The sequence below is a fragment of the Micrasema longulum genome, unplaced genomic scaffold, assembly GCF_059751315.1.
Source record: "Micrasema longulum isolate JH-2025_06_02 unplaced genomic scaffold, ASM5975131v1 h1tg000041l, whole genome shotgun sequence".
NCBI lineage: Eukaryota > Metazoa > Arthropoda > Insecta > Trichoptera > Brachycentridae > Micrasema > Micrasema longulum.
The window spans coordinates 744,166-766,079 of NW_028277248.1; positions in this window are offsets into that span (position 1 = coordinate 744,166).

The window sequence follows — 21,914 nt, forward strand, 5'->3', positions numbered from 1 at the left end:
CTGTTACAAATAAGGTAGATACATGGAATCGTATGTATTTATTGGGCCTTTAGCATGTCCTAGTGTGTGAAAATATTACAACAGAGATGAAGGCTACTTAAGAGATGGAACAGTTAAAACAATAGATGTTTGAATATAGGCAGAATGGTGAATTTATTTATTTACTTAGTTCACAAACAATGAAAAATAATATGTAATGTACAGAAGTATTTCAATTAAAAAAAATCACTAAATATTTTTTATCAATTACATGTCAACACTTTCACAAATTCATACTTTGAAAAAGTTAACAATACAAATTATTAAAATTAATAGGAATAAAAAAAGAAAAAAAAACTTTTTTCCACTTATTTTTTTTTTGGACCGACCGGTATCAAAGCCATACAAGCGTCTCTATCAAGATTTTTTATTTATTTTATAAAAAAAAAAATAATAAAATAAAATATAACGTCACAACAAAGGTCGTTTAAAACTATAATTAACGAACACTTCCAAAGTTGGAGTAATAACAAGGAAAACTCCACTTTGCGAGCCATCTTATTGAGTCAAATCATGTTTTTGATAAAGATACAAATGTTCAATTCTTTCACACATGCAGCAAAGGCCAAAAATTAGATAAACTTGAAATTTTAGAAATAAACTGCTTAAAGAATTGCCCCGATAAAATAATTTTTAATGATCAGGTAACACACGTTCATTTCCCATTATTGTATCCATTAAAATACAAACAATGAAACTAATCTATAAGGATTAACTGCTAAAAATTTTGCTTTCAAAGAATCTCTTAATTACCTCGGGCCCGAGGGACACATAGGTGTCGATGGAACTACCAACCAGCGGCCCCTGTTATAGTTTTAATTAAATTTAAATACATATAACTCATCAACATTTTACATTTTCATTTTTTAAATTTATAAAATATCATAATTTAAACCAGTTTTTATTATATATACACTCAAACAAAACTTATATTTATATAATTGTTATTACCTTATTCTTAAATGATTTTAATTAAAACTCTTTTCTTTCCATAGTTATATAAAATCATGATTTACAACCCCTGCTTGCACTTGTATATAACATTGAAATTTAATAAATTACAACATGGATGGAGAATACCTTAAATAAGGGAATATGGAAGTCAAGGCATTTACAGGACTTATGACCTGTCATTGGCTGGTTTAAGTGGCCACTTTACACACTGTGTAACATTCAACATTTTACCTATTTTTGAACATCCATATTTCTTCAATTCTTCCATCTGTTGATTTTAGTAAAGTTAAAGAGCTGAAACCTTTATTATTGTGAAGAGATTCACCTGACTGAATTATTTCACATTCTAGGCAACGCCTGAAAACAATTTTTCAATTTTTAAACTTCTTCTTGGACCAGTTAATTAATTAACTGTTAATCTTAATGATCCGCCGAGGGGGTGAAATCCAGTCTTTTGTCTATGAACATTTGGACAAACTCAAATATTGTAACATTGAAATTTGTTTAGTCTCCCACCAGTCTGACGATGTCAGTCAAGACAAAACTCGGTTATTTTATTATTATTTAAACCTGTAGTCGGGTAAAATGCACGCAAAATGATGAAATCATTCAATTTTGCCATTTTAAAACGAATCTTTTTATAAAATCACAAATCAAAATCATAAATTATAAAAAAAACAATCTTTTTTTAAGGTTTTATATAACTATTAACTAAAATGTTTTAAATAACTTAAATATAATTAATTTTAGACTAGCAGATTACGCCATTTCAAATTAAGACTAAATTTAGGAATCTGGATTATATTTTTAATAGAAATACCTTTTAAAATTATTGTTTTTATTTAATTTATGATTTTTTATTTCTTATTACTGCGCGATTTTTTTAAAACATTTGTTTTAAAATGCCAAAATTGTATGATTTCCTCATTTTGCGTGCGTTTTACCGACTACAGCCTTAAACAGTTGGTATAATAAAAAATATTTTAGAATGGGGAAACTTACACAGTATTTATATTCGACATTTGAAACAGCCAACGACAGGTCGTCGGCCTTGTACTAGACTTCAATTTTTAAAAAAAACAATTTTTAGCTTTATGATGAAGCTTTTTATTTATCTACTCCTGTCTAGTTATGTTGATTGTATCCATCTCTCTTCACACCTCTAACTTGACAAAAAAAACTTGACTTTTAAATTCCATATGTAAACATAATTTAGATTTAATATTTGGCAAAAACTGTTACATAAAATTCGAAAGGATTTATTACACCATTAACTGTGTAAATAAAAATTCGATAGGATCCATTAGTAAATTACACCTTGACAAACAAGCTTATGCTTTAAAACCGGTCGGTAGAAAAAAAAAGTGGTGAAAAAAAGAGTTGTTTTATATTTATTTGATTTTAGTTTTTTATTTATTTTCTTTCCGTTATTTTTAATATCTCTGTAACGAGAACCTTTGAAGTATATTTTTAACATCTTTGCGACCATTAAACTGAAATTTCTCGTGGGTTGATCCAGTGGTAACGCAATCAATCAACATTAACGCCAGATGATTGAGTTCCTCTCCTCGCTTTTCTTCTGAAAGGCCACCCCGGATTTTCCAAGAAAAGATACATGCAAACGCATACACACTCTCGCGTAAAACATTACAATATACATCACAACATACATACACATATACGAGAAAACGTTTAGTGGTACAGCTTGCATTTAGCGAGATGTCCATTGTTAAATTTTATAGATATTTTTCAGAACGATGTTTAAGCAGAAATGGATATCGGTGTGTAATAATAAAGACTCTTGCCTCACGCACGGTGGATTTTGGAATCGATTCCCGGTGAGAACAAAACAATAAAAAATAACCTTTAAAAAAGAAGTATCGAATAACAAAAAAAATAATAAGTTGATGAATGCTGTCAAAATACAATCTCTCTGATCAAGCCTTATCTAATACTAAAAAACGGCTGCTGTTTTCAATAAATAAGGTATTTTTATACATACATAGATTTTTAACGTATTTTTATTTGTAAAATTTTGACCGATAATTATTCTTTCTTTGAACATTTTTTAGTAATATTCGGACTTGAATATTTCAGTCGCATCGAAATTTGTACAACAACAACAGATGTACAAATTTAGGGTAAAATTACCTAAAATATTACTAATTATCTACTTATTTAACTAATTGGATTGTTTTCATATGTAAATTAATAATCATAGTTTATTTACAAAATAACAATGACTTTATCTACTACATACACACTTAAGTAATAGATTAAATTGTATTTTGTTTGCAGTTGCGTTGCATTTTTTCAACACACACAACGACATATTTGGGCGTAGCGTCACGTCTAGAGAATATAATCCCGAGCATTTTTATTAATAATCTTCCATACTACTTTTTTTAGCAGACGATGTTGCACCGATTCGATATGATTTATCCGACCTGAATTGAGGGGAGACTAGATCACGGAGGCATATTCCAAAAGAGGATGGATTCCAAAAGAGATGTGCAGTAAAGTGCTTTAACTTTGAACATATTAATTAAGCCACTAGATGTCCTGTTAACAAAACCTAAGAGTTTAAATGACTTATTAACAATATGTCAATCTTTTTCTTCTCTTGCCTTGCCGGGTCCTCCGACGTTGGCGACCATTACGGCGAAAGTATATGTATCAGTCATGCGCTAATTTTACATTTCGCAGCCAGGACGACTGCTTATTGATGTACTCGCTGTCGATTATTCCATCTTGACAGGGTCATGCGACCAGCATGGCATGTGGGTTTGATGGCCAACAGTACAAATTTTGCACTCTTCCGTCAGTTTGTCCGGACTTAGGTATCGCGTTGGGAGCTCCTCAGATGCGCGGACGCCTAGGTGGGTAAAATATGGTGGGACAGGCAACTGTTCCTGTGGGATGCTCATTCAGTTGGGACTGTGCTTCCTTCCAAGCGGAACGCACACGTTCTTTTGTTTTGTCCTCCCCTTACGGGGGTGGTATTCGGATCCTCTGCCTCTGACCACCCAGGAAGTCCTTCTATATCCTCTTATTGCAAATATCCGTGTTTTTACTTATGTGTTTGTGTAAGTTATGTTTGTTTTGTTACTGTGGTTTTAAAAAAATGTTTTTGTATCCACCTGAGGGATCGCATTTCAACAGCATTTAACCTACTTTCACCGTTTACCCTGTTCCCGGCACTTACCATTCTTTCAATATCTTACTCAGTCTCACCATCCCTAGTAAACATACTTCCCAGATACACAAATTCTTCTAACTGATTCAGAATATCTCCGTTCACGCGTTTTTTTTTTAAAAATAAAAACCTTTATTAGCGTAAAAAAACAAAACATGCAGTAAAAAAATTAAACAATTAAGGTTGAACTTGGCCAAAAAGAGTCTGGCTCTTGTGTTTGGCAAGTTTACAAAATTACATTTATAAGAAACAAAAATGAATAACAGAATAATTAAACAAATTTAAAATTAAACAATTTAAAAAATTGAGAAAACTTGATACTAATAACAAGTAAAAAAAAAAAGAGAAACACTCAATTTATAAATTGATATACACAGGCACATATTAAACATACATTTTTATTTTCAAAATACGGTTAACTTTAATTATGTCAGGAAGCTTTTCTTTAATTTATCCTTAAATTTTCCGTAGTTTATTTCTTGACGTAGATTTTGTGGTAAATTATTGAAAAACAAAGATTATTAACAAATAAACAAAGAATATTTTACAATACAATGATATTTGTTCATAAAATCATAAACTCTAATAAAAAAACAGAATTTTGGAAAAAAATTGATCGGAACCAGCATGAACACGATCACAATACTAGAGAAAAGAACAAAATTAGACTTCCATTTAGGAAAAAGGCAAAGTCACAAAATTCAATTTTATTTAAAGCAATTAAAAAGTATTACGAAATGGAAAAAAATATTTATGAAGAAAAAAACATATCAAAATTTAAAATAATGGTCAAGACATATGTGATAAACAATTTACAAATTAAATATATTTGTAATGTTATTATTAGAACACACATAAAAATATGTATGATATGTGTGCCCTACTTTAAGATTTAAATAAAAATAAAAAAAACTTCCGTTCTATATACGTATAATGATGTTTGGCCGTGGTAGTTTTAATCCTCTGTAGAGCGAGGCATCCTGTTCTTAACCTTTCCGTAATACGGTCCGATGGGAGGCTCTCCTTATGCACCCGGAGCATACAACACTTTCCGTAGATATATTCCACTCACTAAAACATTAAATTCTTTGAACAGTTCGGTAGTTGAGAACGAAGATGGTTTATATAGTATAATTTTAATTCTTTTTTTCTGTAGAACATTTAAGAATCTAAGATGAGCGTTTAAAGCCCCTCCCCATCCAACTATTGAATATTGAATGATTGACTGTACTAGAGCATAATAAACTGTCTTCAATGGATCCGTCGATAAGATACTTCTAAGCTTTAAAAATATGTGGAGTAATTTTCTTAGTCTTTTGCACATTAAATCTATTTGTTCTTTCCATTCAATATTTAGGTCTATTATTATTCCCAGATATTTTATCTTAGATTTTTCGGTCAGGGTAACACGTCGAGAGGAACAGTTCGTATGGTCTCCGCAGTTTTTGTCGTGAGATTTTAGATCCATATAATTGTTTTTATTTCTATTGTTTGATGTGAATGTTAGGTAGTGGGTTTTTTCTGAATTCATTGTCAAGTAACTTTGGTCCAACCACTCTTTAAAAACTTTTGAGTCAATATTAGCCATCACACAGTATCATCACCGATCTCACATTTAGCTATATTTTCATTTCCTTCTACAACGTTATTGCATAAATCAGTATTTTTCGGACGCGGAACGTGAAAAAATGTTTTAAAATTAATTTTTGTCACGGATTTCCAAAAAATATTTTCCTTAAAGCTGTCCCTTCCGCGCTTCGCGCAAAACATTACTCGGAAGAGAAATTGGAATAATAAGAAGAAAGACGGCAAATGCTTCTTCTGCATTCATTCTTTCCGGGCTGTGGGGTGGGGGGTCGCCAGCGGAAATAGAGGGGGGAAGGACGTGGAGGGAAAATGGCTCCAGGGTAGAATTATTTCAAATAAACTCTTTCAAAAAAGGAACTGATATTTCACACCGTGTTTAATAAACAATATTTTTAATTTCCTTCAGCGTTATTTATTTATTTGTTTATTTATATATATGCCCAATGGGCATTTTTAATGACATATATGTATGTATTGTGTGGCTTAGTCAACTCGAATTCGCTTCATTATGGTCCCCTCAGTATAATGTATATATTCATCAAATCGATAACATTCAAAAGAAATTCAAAAAGAGCCTGGAATATCGTTTTGGCAACATTAAAAATTATTACGGCTCATCTTTGATTAATTTTGACATAGAATCAAAAAAAAGGCGCCTTACATGTGATTTAATTTTTCTTTTCAAAATTCTAAATAATATGGTTAATTTGCCGTATCTTTTACAAAATATTGGTTTCCGTTGTCCTCTTTGCTATACCAGATTTAATTCTCCTTTTTATCCACCAACTTATAAACAATTATACCTCGAATTATTTCACATACTAGGCAACGCCTGAAAACAATTTTTAAATTTTTAAACTTCTTCTTGGACCAGTTGGTTTCATTACAATATTTGAGTTTGTCCAAATGTTCGTAGACAAAGACTGGATTTCACCCCCTCGGGAGTCATTAAGATTAAGGTATTCTCCATCCCTGTTGTAATTTATTAATCTCAATGACTCCCGAGGTGGTGAAATCCAGTCTTTTGTCTACGAACATTTGGACAAACTCAAATATTGTATTAAAACCAACTGGTCTAAGAAAAAGTTTAAGAATTGAAAAATTGTTTTCAAGCGTTGCTTAGTATGTGAAATAATTCTGTCAGATGAATCTCTTCACAACAATAAAGATTTCAGCTCTTTAACTTCACTAAAATCAACTAATTGAAGAAATATTTTTGTTCAAACATAGGCTAAATGGTGAATGTTACACAGTGTGTAAAGTAGCCACTGAAACCAGCTAATGACAGGACATAAGCCCTGTAAATTTCTAGAACTCCATATTCCCTTATTTAAGGTATTCTCCATCCCTGTTGTAATTTGTTAAAATATTTATTGTTTTATTGCAATGTACAGTGGAAGTGTACTAAATATGTTTAATTCATAACTTATATTTAAATATAAGTTATTATATGAATACATTATTCACCTTTTGTTTTATCAACCTATGCGAAAAAAAATACAGAAAATATTACTAGAATTTGAATTTCGATAGATATTTACTGGAGACTGGTCAGTTGATAATATTGATTAAACACTATACTGTAAGTTACCATTACGAACGATGAACGATTCGTAACACTAAAGGAAGTATTGTTGAATTGTTTCTAAAACTATCTTCTTTCCATGTTCATGTTTTGCACACCTGCAAAATTATTGTGCAGTGATTGAAAAAGCCTCATAAGCCTTTAAAAGATATGCAGACGAAAGAGCGGTTCAATTAATAGGTGTTAAAAAATAAAGTTTTTCAGTAACTCTCGCAGATGCTCCCCCCAGAATATTATACGAAAATGACAACTGCACGTCGGACTGATTATGCTCCACTAAAATGGACATAATTCAGGTCTCGCATTCCCGTTTCCTGCACCTTTAAACCAGGCCGCTTCTGTTTTTTTTTTTTTTTTTTCCCCCTCTTGTTCCCGTCATTCATTGTTTTGCTTATGCATACAAAGCTTTTTTCCTGGTGTGTATATTTTGCACAATAGTTATTTTTCACGGGTCTGAGTCAATTCCTTCATTGATTTTTTTCATTTTTGTAACTATGGCCTTTAGAAAGTCAATGTATTTTTCGGAAGTAGATTTATTCTTTATAACTTCCTCTGGGTTTTCAAAAATTTGGCTGTTTTTCTTTTAAATATAGTGCCCGAAAGATAATTTGTGTGTCAGCATTTTCCGTTATACCGTATACAGTATACCGTTCGTCCAAAGATGGCAAAGATGGCAAAAGGTGGCCTTTGTAGTGTAGTGGTGAAAACGCTTGACTCACGCATGGAAGGTTCCGGGTTCGATTCCCGGTGAGAACACAAAAATTTAATTGTAAGTTTTTGCAAGCCTAGGTATTCTGTTTTGTAATTCACTACTGTAATTAGGCCTCCTGGCCTGTTGTGGTGCTTTGACAGTCCTCATTCCTATAAGAGACAATAATAAAAATTAAAAAAAACCATAGAGACATATCAATAGTAATGATTATGATAAAATTATAAATTAATTTATCAATAAAACTTCTTAGTTTAGTTTTACTCTTTATTATTTTGACCAACGAGCGCTTTTGCCTAGGTAGGCGTCTTCAATACTGGTGAATTGTTTACAACGTTTACAGTTTTTATACTATTCATAACATATTTTTGAAATAAGATCAAATTAGCATTTTAACAGGGGACGTAAAACATAACCATATAGATATCTATCATACAGGATTACAATTATTTGAAAATTGTGTATTGAAAACTTTTGAATAAAACTCCCGTTGGTCCCTTTTTCTCTTATATCACTCAAATTACATACATTAATATTATTATTATATATCAAATTTCTCTTTTAAAATTTTGTATTACTACTAAAATCGCTTTAATGCAATTTTATCGACTTCTCTTGGTTTATCTTCTCCTTAAATTGCTTTTTCAAATTTTAAAGATTACTTGCTATACTTGTTATTCCTTCTTTATTTTTTCTTTTTTCTCTGCTGCCATTGGCATGTTTTTATATTTTTAAACTACTTTTAATTACTTATATTATATATGTTAATAAAATCAAAATATTGCTGCTCTTACTATAATGTGTCATTAAGATGTTTTTTAAATTGACCTAAATTTACTGTCTTATATTTCACTTAAAGATTCTTCTCGTCGTTTCTTTGAATCCCTTAAAATAAATATGTGTTTATGTTTTTCCTTTTTTAAAAAAAATGTTATTACTATTTTATTTTATTTTTACATCTGAGCATGTTTTTAATTCTTTATTTCCATTCTTAATTTTTAATTACTCTTACAAATTTTCTTCATTTTTAATATTATTTCCATTTGTAAATACTCACTACAAACTACAAACTTAAAAATATCTTTTTTTCACTTAAATTTTAATTTTTAAACAACTTTAATTTATGTTTTCTTTTTCCTTCTTTTTTTTATGCTTTCATAATTAACCTTACATATAATTGCTTTTTAATATGGAAACTTCACTGGTCCATTAGAATTAAGTCTAATTGTATAAAATATTGAACTTTGTAACTGTACTGTATGTTTCCTGAATAAAAGAAAATAAATAAAAATAAATAAATAAATAAAAATAAATATTTACAACTAGTTTGCTCACAGTTCATTTTTGGGAGTATTTGGACCGAAATTGGGATTGAGCTTTTATTATTTAAAAGGTGAGAAAAGAACACATGGCGAAATAAAACAGAGTGGGAAATGCACATTTTAACAGATAAAGTTAGCACAATACTTTGATTTTTTAACAAAAAGTTTTATTAATAAGTTTATTTATAATTTTATCATAATCAATAACTATGGAGTTTTATCAAGAAATATCAACAAAAATCATCAATATTATATCAATAGTGGATAACTATAGTGTGTACAAAAAATCTTATAGTGCCAAAATTCTTTTGTTTAAAGAAAAGCCAGTACACGCTTCTTTTAAAAAATAAAATAATAATCTCGTTTTAAAGATTTTGTTTTTTTTTTTTGAAATATTCTTTAGTTATTTTTTCTCAAAAAAAAAACAAAAATTATCAGTCCGCCTCTGCAATCTAATTCTCATTCATGTCTCTTTTCCCATTTTGTTTTGTGCCAAGAAGAAGAATCGGGTTCAGTGCCTGGGAAGGCTTTCGCGCCGGGGGGCAGTTCAGTAGCCATCCCCAGAACAGAGGGTGGCAAGGGGGTTGAAGAATACACAGCCTTATATCTATATACGCTCAAAGGGGCGCTTGGAGATTAATATTCTACTGAGAATTTAAAAGTGTCTTAAACTTCATTTATTTTCAGATGAGAGAATTTTTTTGCTCTAGGTTATTTATCCGAAGAAGCGCGTGCATTACGTTATAAACAAAATTATGTTTAATGGTTATTTTTAATACTAATATCCTTAAATGCTACAAACATTTGTTTCTTCATATAACTGTTGTATAATTGGTTTTGGCCGTATATATGTAGATATTAAAAAAAAAAACAACAAAAATCTTTATTAGCATAAATAAACAGTACATTCAGTAAAAAAATGGAACACTCAAGGTTGAACTTGCCAAAAAAGAGTCTGGCTGTTGTGTTTGTCAAGTTTACAAAATAACATTAAAAAGAAACAAAAAATGCAAAATAAAATAATTAAATAAATAAAATTTTTTAAAAAGTAAGAAAATTTATCACAAATAAAAAAATAATAAGAACACTTAATGTTATAATTGAAATACGCAGGCACATATTAGCAATACGTCTTCATTTTCAAATACGGTTAATGTTAAATATGTCAGGAAATTTTTCTTTAATTTTCCGTAATTTATTTTTTGACGTAGATTTTGTGGTAAATTATTGAAAATCTTCCATCCTTTATAAGTTTTTTTTATTGAAATAATATAAATTTACATTTTTACAATTATTAAAAAATTTCAAATGTTATATTTTGTACTAAAACTAAAATCCCACCAAGCCACTTTCTGTAGCTTGTTGGTGGAAATTATATTTATACTAACTTATGTAATATTATTTACATTTATAAAAACAATGAATAACCGATATAAATTAACAGACGGAAAGATCAGAATATAATGATATATAAATTTATGAAAAATTAAAATATTTACACATAAGCTACTATTCATATTAAAACTTTTGATCAAGTAGCCACTTTCTTATTTTGCTCTTGTTACAATGTGAGTTAAATTTAAGTTCTTTCGGCAATAAATTAAAAATGCTAGATACTAAATATTTGAGAGTTCTGTATAATAATGTTTAATAAATAAATAAATATAAGTAATATTCATGCATACAAATATACACCCACATATACATACACACTTATACATACACATACATACATATATACATATGCATTTTATCATTTTTGTTATTTTATTATATTGTGTTTAAATTGTGGTGGATAATATTAATATGCCTTAGCTTGCAATGTAGTTTAATAAGTTTTCAGTTTTTTTTCTTCCTAACTTAATAAACCTAAGTAAACTTTATTGTGAATTCCAGAAGCCATAAAACTAAAAGATCTCTGTCCAAAAGAAGTTCTCGTACGCGGTACAACGTGTTTCTGTGACGTCACACTACGAGCTGATATATTGTGTTAAGACGTGGTCAATTTTATTATTGTGATGATTAATTATTATTGTTTTATCATATAATTGTCGTTAGACATGGACAATGGACGTTAGTCCAAAACATTAAATTTCTTGAAGAGTTGCTCTGAAGGATAGCGATATGGTTTTTTATTTATTGCTCTAAGAACAGACTTTTGACAGGTGATGAGAGGGTCGAGACAAGACAATGATGCACCTCTTCATCCTAAGATACCGTACGAAAATATACTTTCTACAAGCGCAAAGTACAGTTTTATTTAAAATAGAATTTTGAAAATGCATGTTATTTTTTAAATTTATTTGTTGTTTCCATTATATGATTATCCCATCTCAAAGAATCATCTAAGGTTAAACCGAGGTATTTAAAAGATTTAACTGTCTTCAAAATTGTAAGTATAACACATATAAATTATATTCGCAAAAGTCTTTTTTAAGTAAAATAAGATAAATACTAGGATACTTTAATTTGCTCAAATACTTGAATTTTCAAACCATTTTCTAAAAGTCTTAAATAACTTCTGCTGGAAAAATGGAAATCGAGTTGTGGTAGAGTGGGATTTGAACCTGGGGCTTTTGGTTCGTGATTCCACAATACTACCACGGGACCACAACCCGGTTACTTCAACTCAATTCGGAACTAAGAACTGAGCACATTTTTAATACAACAGAGAAAGTTTAAAATCTTTATAACTAAATATATCACAGTATATTAACAAAAAAAAACTTTTCTAACACAACCAACATGAGTATGTAAAAATTCTCTTAAAAATAGAAGTTGTAAATCTAGGACTAAGGGTGATAAGGTCGTTAACATCACATGTTACAGAGAAAGCCTCTAAGAAGGCTGACTGAATGCCTGCTTGGATTGCTTTAGAGATTCCGCCATGGACTTTTATTCTGGTTTTGCAGTTTCAATGTCTTGGATAGTTTTAGTGACTGGTAACGATATTTTCTCTCTTCCCTGTTTATATTATATCAATGACAAGCGGACCCGATAGACGTTGTCCTGCCCGAACGTTGGCTTGCCTGCTAAAAGCTGGGTCAGCAAACGTTTTTTTCGTTAATAAGGACACACGTTATTTGTTTTTGCCTTTTTTGAGCTATTTGTATATTAGTAATAAGCGTTAGTTTTTCGTTTTATCCCTTCATGTGATTGGCTGAGAGGTTTCGTTGTGCTCAAATAAAAATTGTGCAAAAATCACTACTTTAATCCATGGAAAAAATACGGGAATACGTGTAAATGAAAAAATGTAAGACCACGTTTTACCCGAAGCCTTCTAAAATTATGACACTCAACTCATGCTCAACGCGAATTTAGTCATTTTTTAACCACCAGCTGGGTTTTGACGTGACCTTGATATTTAATTAGAAACCAAAAGAAATTAAAAGAAAAATAACCGATTGTGTCGTGAAAGCGTTCAAAAGCTGTCCGGGTAATACGATACATAAAAAAGAACTATCTTTTTTTCGGCTAAGTTTGATGGTTTGTTAGCAAAAACACAAAAAAACCACTGAACTTTCTCATTACGTACCTATCCTTTTTTTCTCGGTTGTTTGTATGCTTTATTTACTAATCTTACGAAATTTAAAAGCAGTTTGTTTATTTTTTGATTACTGGTATCCCTAAATAAGTTAATATTTTTTCCTGCTAGTGTTGCCGACATTAAGAGATTTTTTTTATTTTTTATTTTGTCAGCTATCTTCTGGCTGGTTCATCTCCTTTGTAGCAAAATCCTGTGGCTTTTTTTAATTTGGCCTGTTTTAGAAATACTTCACTAAAATTAAACTTATTTGATTGAATAAACATAAATTATTGTAATTCATGTTTCATTGTTATCTTTGTGTTGTCTTAACATTTGTATTTACTTTATTTTTTATTTGAAATTTATTTTGAACCCTTACGGATAAAATTCATTTAAAAAAAGTATTTCATTTATTAATTCTTATTCTATTGTTAATGATCATATTTTTTACATCTTTTGCAAAGGTTGTTTGAGTTTTTCGCTATGTTTTTTCTGGTAGTTTATTGGGTGATTTCGGTTTCTGGTGTATTAGCCTCGATTGCTTTTGTCTTGTTTTAGAATGTTGTATATGATATTGTTCTGATATTTTTGTATTAAAAACATGTTTAGTACAATTTTTTTCAAGTCGTCTTTACCGTGAACTAAAAACTCTAGAATTCATTAATAAATAGCAATTTACTATGATGATAAAGTGTAATATCTCTGTTGTTTGTTAAAATTTCTATTAACTAACGTTTTCACTTCACATTCTTATTTTCACTTTCATTTTTCCGTTCCCTTTATCTAAAACTAAATAACTTTTCTACATTATTTCATTTAAATTATTTATTGACAATTTTTGATGGAATTCTATTGTAATGATGTAATAACTTATATTTACATATAAGTTATTAATTTAAAAAATACTTGGAACACTTCCACTTATTTATTTTGACCAATTAGCGCTTTCACCCTCTAATGGGCATCTTCAGACTGGTGAATATTATACAGTGTAAGGATAATTGATATAAACCGAAATATCATCTTAAGTGTAGGTACATTTGAAAATAAGTTGAAAAAGATACAAAACGCAATATTTCAATAGAACAGAGTGAGACAAATTATTGAAACATGTGTTGGCTGTGTACTTTAAGAGAATATTCTATTATTTGAAAAATATTAATTGTTTTATTACAATGTACAAGGTCCATTTAAGGGGGCTAATAAGGGTGTGTTTTAAAATTCTATCTGCTGATTTATTAGAATTCTATCGCTATTATTTTTTATCATATTTTTTTCTAAAATTTCCAATCTATATATTATTTTTCAAATAATAGAATATTCTCTTAAAGTACACCGCCAACACATGTTTCAATAATTTGTTATGGTTATACTCTGGGTATTGATTGGTTCCATGTATCCGAAGGGGTTTTCCGGAGCAGGATTCTCCTATTACTTTGACATGAGTCTTTTTCGTGTATTTTTTTTTCTTTTTTATAATATGTACGTATTGAATATATTTTTGTTATGTATATGTTATACTTAAAATAAATTAATCTAATTGAATTGAATTGAATTGAACACTTTGCTAGAATGAACTTTACCGAAACTTCTAGATGTAGGTTCCGCAGTGCAAATGAAGAAACACCTATACACATTCTATGTGAATGTGATACTTTACATCATAAAAGGAGCCTCATCTTCGGGGAATCACTAGTTAAACTAGAGTATGTTAAAGAGCTCGCCACCTTCGTAATAGCCCGATACTTTACGGATCGTAACTTGGAGGGGGAGATTTAGCAAAACGTAAACTCTTGCCTTCCACACAGTAGCCAGAATCTTTATAAACCTGGACTTGAAGGGCGAGAATTATTCACGGGGACCCTACACAATAGATCTTCACAGATCGCATTGACGTCAGGAGCTTGCGTAACACTGATCCCCACGACTAAAAGCAAGAATAAGAAATAACGTATGATTGAAATAAAACTTTCTTATGTTTTTCACACATACGATTGAATTTTAATGAAATAGGCAAGTTGTCGTGAGATTATAGAAGAAAGGAGTAGAACTAAAGGTTTCGACAATCAATGTGAGAAAAATACTTCAACTGATGGAACCATTTTGCTTAGATGCGTGATTTTGACAGCTTACCCACCACATACCGCACACCGCATTGGAGAGCATAATTCTCCTTGGCGAAGCCAACGAACGAGGAAAAATTGCTTGTTAACCCTCAACCACTAACGTTAATTTACTTACTCATACTCTGACCTACAACAACAACAACAACAAACTATCACGCCGTTTCCCCGTAAGGGTAGGCAGAGAGGATATAATTCCATATCACTCTGTTTTTGCATACAGCCTCGCTTCCTCTACATTCATACATCTTCTCATGCACGCACGCCGATTATTCCTACTTCTGGCATATCCATATTCAAGTAGTTAATGGACCAGATCGTGCCATGTATTTCTCGGTCTACCTCGTTTGCATCCATCAATGTTCGCATCGTAGATCCTTTTAGCCGTTCTTTCGCTGTCCATTCGCTCTACATGTCCAAACCAACGCAGCACGTCTTTCTTGATTCTGTCGATGCTGCATGTCTCAAACTTACACAGTTCACAAATCTCGACATTTGTGCACCTACCATACATCGTTTTACCACACATTCGCCTGGGGGATCGCATTTTGACAGTGTTCAACCTACTTTCATCGTAATTTTTTCAATTCCATACTTCGCTCCCATACTAGAACTCCGTTGTTAACTGCTAGTTTAGCCTCCTGCGATAAACATTTGTTTGCCAAAGTAGGTTTCAGTGCACCGTTCACCCTGTTCCCGGCACTCACCCTCCTTTTAATATCGATCTCGGTCTTATTATCCCTAGTAAACATACTTCCCAGATACACAAATTCTTCTACCTGATTCAGAATATCTTTGTTCGCACTGATCTCACATTCAGTTATAAATTCATCCCTTTCAAAAAACCATAACTTTCGATTTATCAACATTCATAAGCAAATCGCTTTTCTTGCATACATCGTAGAATTTTGTTACCAAGAATTGCAGGTCTTTTTTCGGCATCATCCGATCTGACCTATGTTTGAAAAAAAAATAAACTGGTATTATTTATTGAGATAACTAAGTTCATGAGTATTTTAGAAACCTGCTTAAAGAAAAAAACAGGGTAATAACGAAAAGATACGACGTAAAAACAATCGTAGCGACGTCTCTCAGACATACGTCAGTGGTTAAGCGTTAACAACCAGAAAATCTGCTGGAGAGAGCTTTCGTGATTTTGACAGTAACATATAACCAGAACTGTCACAAATCGGAAATTTTTTGTCATTTAAAAAAAAAAGAGAATAAATGTGTCGCATATGGTAATTCTGAAAACAATAGTAAACGTTTTTAAACTATAATAATATAAAATCAATAACGTTGTGATTTTCCACCAATGCCAAGAAACGAGTGTAAATTACCCGATATTTTCAAGCAGTTTCCGACGACCATTCATTTTATTTCTCAATCTACCCTTAAATTTCAGGCAGCGGAAAAACTTTCAAAGCCCCGCCCCCTCCCGAAATCCCCACCCTGCCCCCCTGCGAATTTTCTAACTCCTCCAGCACAACTGGCGAAATCTAATTTGTCTTTTTTGCATAGAAATTGTTCGCTGGTGAATAAACGAAGAGAAATACTCGCCGGGAGCTATGGGGAGAGGAAGGAAGGGAGGGGGAAAGTAAAAAGAAGAGAGAAAGGAGGAACAGGGTGTAATTAAAGAAAGCCACGGCAAAATGATCACAATTGTTTTTTAAAATATTTTATAAGACTCTTATAAAAAATTTTAACTCCAAAAACATAAAATACAGTATGTTATATATTTTACTTTAAGAATGATAGGCAAACGCGCCAAGCACTACTCACCAAGGCGGATTTATCTCCACTCGATTTCTTTGTTCAGGATTTTTACTTGAAAGCAGCCATCGAGTCAAAAAGTTCGAAAAAATTAGAAGTACATACATATGTATGTGTGTATATATTTGTGTATTTATTGTTTTATTTTATTTTTATTTTCTTTTAGTTAGGAAACATATAGTACAGTTACACAGTTTTATATTTTACACAGTTATACTTAACTCTAATGGACCAGTGAAATTTCCATATTATATAATAATTAAATATAAGGTTATTAATCAAAGTATAAAAAAGAGAAGGAAAATCAACATAAATAGAAGTTATGATGTAATAACTTATATTTACACATAAGTTTTTAATTAAAAAAATACTTGGTACACTTCCACTTATTTATTTTGACCAATTAACGCTTTCACCCTTTAATGGGCATCTTCAGACTGGTGAATAATAATACAGTGTAAGGATAATTTATATAAACCGAAATATCATCTTAAGTGTAGGTACATTTGAAAATAAGTTGAAAAAGATACAAAACGCAATATTTCAATGGAACAGAGTGAGACAAATTATTGAAACATGTGTTGGCTGTGTACTTTAAGAGAATATTCCATTATATGAAAAATATTTATTGTTTTATTACAATATACAAGGTCTATTTAAGGGAGCTAATAAGGGTGTGTTTTTAAATTCTATCTGCTTTTCTATCTTCTAATTCTATCTTCAGACAGATGCCCATTAGAGGGTGGAAGCGCTAATTGGTCAAAATAAATAAGTGGAAGTGTACTAAGTATTTTTTAAATTAATAACATAAATATAAGTTATTACATCATTTCAATGGAATTTAATTTAAATGAAATAAATAGATGTTGTTCAAAAATTGAAATTAAAGTAAAAAATGATGTATCAATATTTATATTAAATAAAATAAATAAATAAACTTTGTTTTTAACCGCTAATTGTTAATATTTTATTATTTTCCACCGACCAGTTTCAAAGCAAACAAGCTTCTTCGTCAAGGTTTATGTAACTCATGAATTGATTCCGTTTTTTATTTTTATCATGTTCACTAAATACTACACGTGGACCTAATACATTAAGTCGTTTTTTCCTTACACGGGTGGTAATTTGATATCATTATTTTCAAAGTTGGAGAGGAGAAGACTTAAATAAATATTGTTTATTTGGTGATTAATTATTGTTTTCTTATTATGAATCGCTTTTGTAATTTTTAAGATATCTTAGTTGTCTAATTTTAATATTTTATTTTCAACATAAAGCACTTTTAATTCAGTGTCCTTATTGAAGTTATGATTATTTTCTATCAGATGATTTGCGAATTCAGAAAAATTATTATTATTCAAGCATCGTAAGTGTTCTTTTACTCAAATATTAAAGTTTTTTTTAGTTTTTCCAATGTAGATTGAATCGCAATCATTACAATTTAATTGGTATATCCCAGATTTATTATACTTATGGACTTTGTCTTTGTGATTTTTTAACAATGTTCCTATATTATTAGTTGTGTAAAAAGCCGGATTAATATTTGATGGTAGGGACTTAGATAATTGTTTTGAAAAATGTCATTTATAAAAAGAAGAAGAACTTTGTACCAATATTTGTTTACTAGTTAGTTTATATTTTATTGTTCTTTCTTTTAATTTGTAAATACGTATCATTTATTAAAATTTAATTGCCTAGCTTGAAACCGGGGTACGTACCCTTGTTAGCTGGGCAAAGTGTGTAAAAAAATGAATGTAATATTATAATGTGTATAAATGAATTTAAAAAATGAATGTATTCTAGGCACCATCTTCATCAGAATCTTATAATTTTTATTTGAAAGAGAATTCATTTTATATTTATATTGACCGGGTTTGAGCTGGGTTGTGGTCCCGCGGTTAGTTAAGGTTAGTCCGCGGAATCATGGATCAGAGGTCCGAGATTCGAACCCCACTCTACCGCAACTTGATTCTCATTTTCTAATCGTGAATAATTTATTACTCTAACTCCAAACTCGTTAGAAAAAGCCCCAAAAATTGAAACATTTGAGTAAATCATAAAAACGCAAATATTTATTTTTACTAAAATAAATAAAGAACATTTTTTAAAATTTAATATTAACTTTAAACCTAAACTTTACATTGAAAAGTGAAAAGGGGACGGGAAAATGATTAAAGAAAAAACAAATATTCTTTATTATTATACCTGGAAAAAAATGTGCAAATATCTAACCATAGCCACATTATTTAAAAAAAATAATTTATTCATAAATTTCATAAAAAGTACATGTTTTTGTAAAATTCTAAACATATATACTTTTACACATCTAGTAAATGTTATCGCTGCAACTCTCCATAAAAAGAGACTAACTCTTGTGCTTGAAGAGACTTACACTGTTTTAGTTGTTTATTTATAATAGTTTATGTAATTTTAAATACGAGTACTTGAAAAAGAAACATGAAAATAAAAACAATGGATATATAAAGAAAAAACATAAACCAATAATACATTCATACCAATTAAAATTTAATGTTGTTTTTACACGAGTTCAAAAAATTTCTTTAGATTAACCTTAAATTTATTTATTGATTTAACAGACCTGAAACCTTTACTGGTGTGAATGATAGGCAACCGAACTTTTGATCCACCCTGTGTAAGACTTTGGTGTCCTAGTATATATACAGGGTGGGGGCGTTAGGAAGAAGTAAGGTACGGACGGAATTAATGATCGAATTTAATCGACCGTCTTAGCGCTGTAATTAAAATAAATCACCAACTCACTATGCCGACCCTTTACGTACAAACTCATTCTAAAATACAAATTAAATTTGAATCTAGAAAATAATGATTACAGAGACATACTTAGTCGACTAAAAAATACATGCGTACTCAAAACACGCAATGTATTAGGTGTCAACATAAGTTGTGTTCGTTTTTTTCCAAATTAAAAATAAACACCAAAATTAAAATAAAACTGTAAAGGTTATACGTCATTCGAAAGAAAAAAAATTGTTCTAGAATATGTTGTATTTACTTTTATGTTATAAGTTATCTAAAGTTTGATTTAAAGTTTTTAATTCTTAAAAGGCTGTGCTACAAACTTGTTTTTCACTCAGTAATGTAAGATCTTGTTACCTTAAGCAAAAAACAGAATATTCTGAAGTTCAGTCATTTGAAAAAAAAAAACAAAGAGACGCACTGTTTTATAATTCCTTTCCCATAAATTAAAAAAAATAAATATATTCATGCCTGTAGTAGTAAAATAAATCATAAACACGCCGGCCACGTAACTAGCGTGCACTCCCGCTTACTACCAATAACCGACTGACTGAATAAATTATTTTTTTATTTTGTCTCTTTCACTGAACAGCGTCTTTATCTTTCTTTATGCTAGTTCTATTCTCGTGCTCTTTCTTATACAGAAAAACACATTTATTTTAATATAAGCATCACTTTCATTCGTATAATTATTCTTCGCATAGTAAGGATAAATATTTTTTACATCAAAATTCAGCATAATTGTACAAATTTAACTTTCCAAATCTGAGGTGAAAATGTCCATTTGAAAATTATAAAAAAATAAAATGAATCATTTAAATAAATAAGAGAGATGCATCAAGTCTTGCATCCTATGTAGACCCGTTTTACACCACAGCCACATAAGAGTTAAAATGGAATTTCAAGAAGGCGAAAGTAAGCATTTCCGAAAAGTCTTTTTGTTCGCGTAGGAAATAAAGCTGCCACAGATAGTCGATGGTTTTTGCGTTTGATAGCTTTTATTGATATGGATAAGATTCATCTGATTAAATTATTTCACCTACATTCAAGGCAAAGCCTGAAAATGTTTTTGATTTTCTATACTTCTTAGACCAGATGGAAATGACAGTTTTAAAATCAACTATGTAAAAAAAATTAGATGGAAAAGTAGTGAAGAAAAGATTTAAAAAGTGTTTTATTTTATGTGACTAGATTAATAAATAAAAATAAACTATTAAAAATCTCCAGGGAGTATGACCGCAAAATTAAAATATTGTTGATAAATCCACCTGGTCCAAGAAGAAGTATAAACATTGAAAACTATGTTTTTAAGAAATGAAAGGTGAAATCATTTAATTAGGTCAACCTAACCCACATCGATAAAAGTTTCAGCCTGAAGAATTAAAGGAATATATATGTTCAAATATAGGCAGAATTATGAATGCTACACAGCAAAGTGTAAAGTGGCCACTCAAACCGGCCAATGACAAGTCATAAGCCGCGTAAATGCCTGGACTTTTAAATTTTGTTCCCAAAAATGTTCTTCATTTTTGTTAAAATTTGTAAATATTAACAGAACCCTTGGGTCTTGAATTCGATCCTTATCTGCGAAAATTTAAACAAAGTCAAAATATTGTAGATTTTTTTAAATGCAAAAATACTTTATAGCCAGGTGAACAATTTTGGGAATCGAAATCGAGACCTCTTACATGTGATTAAAGTAGATTTTACATACACACTTCGCTTCTTCTGTATTCATACACCGCCTAATGAATGCACGCTCCCTTTTAATACCCTGTCATCGCTCCAATTTTTTTGCCGTCCTTTCACAGTAGTAGCCGCTCGATTGTGGAATAATCTACCCACTAATGTTAGAGACGCCCCTTCTTTATTTACATTTAAGTCAAGATTGAAATGTCACTATCTAAATATTTAAATTGTTCCTTTATCCTTCTTCTTTCCTTCCCATCCCCTCTCCTCTCTTCATAGTATAGTGTTATTTTTTTTATATTTATATTTATTTTTGTTAATCTTTCAATTTTTGTATAAAATTGTAAGATTCAATATGTCCATGTATTTATAATTTTCTCAAACTTAACGGTTTGGGTAGGTAGGAAGAAATTGCCTTAAGGCAATATGCCCGCCCTTATATGTATATTTATTGTATATGTATATAAAGTTTCAAATAAATAAATAAATACATTTTTGACATATTCATCTCAAGTATGTTATTATGGGGTTTGGTTGCGCCATGTCTTTCTTGGTCTTCCGCGTTTTCTGAATCCGTCAAAGTTAGCATCGTATCTTTAGCCAGTTTTTCTTAATCCGTTCACTCTACACGTC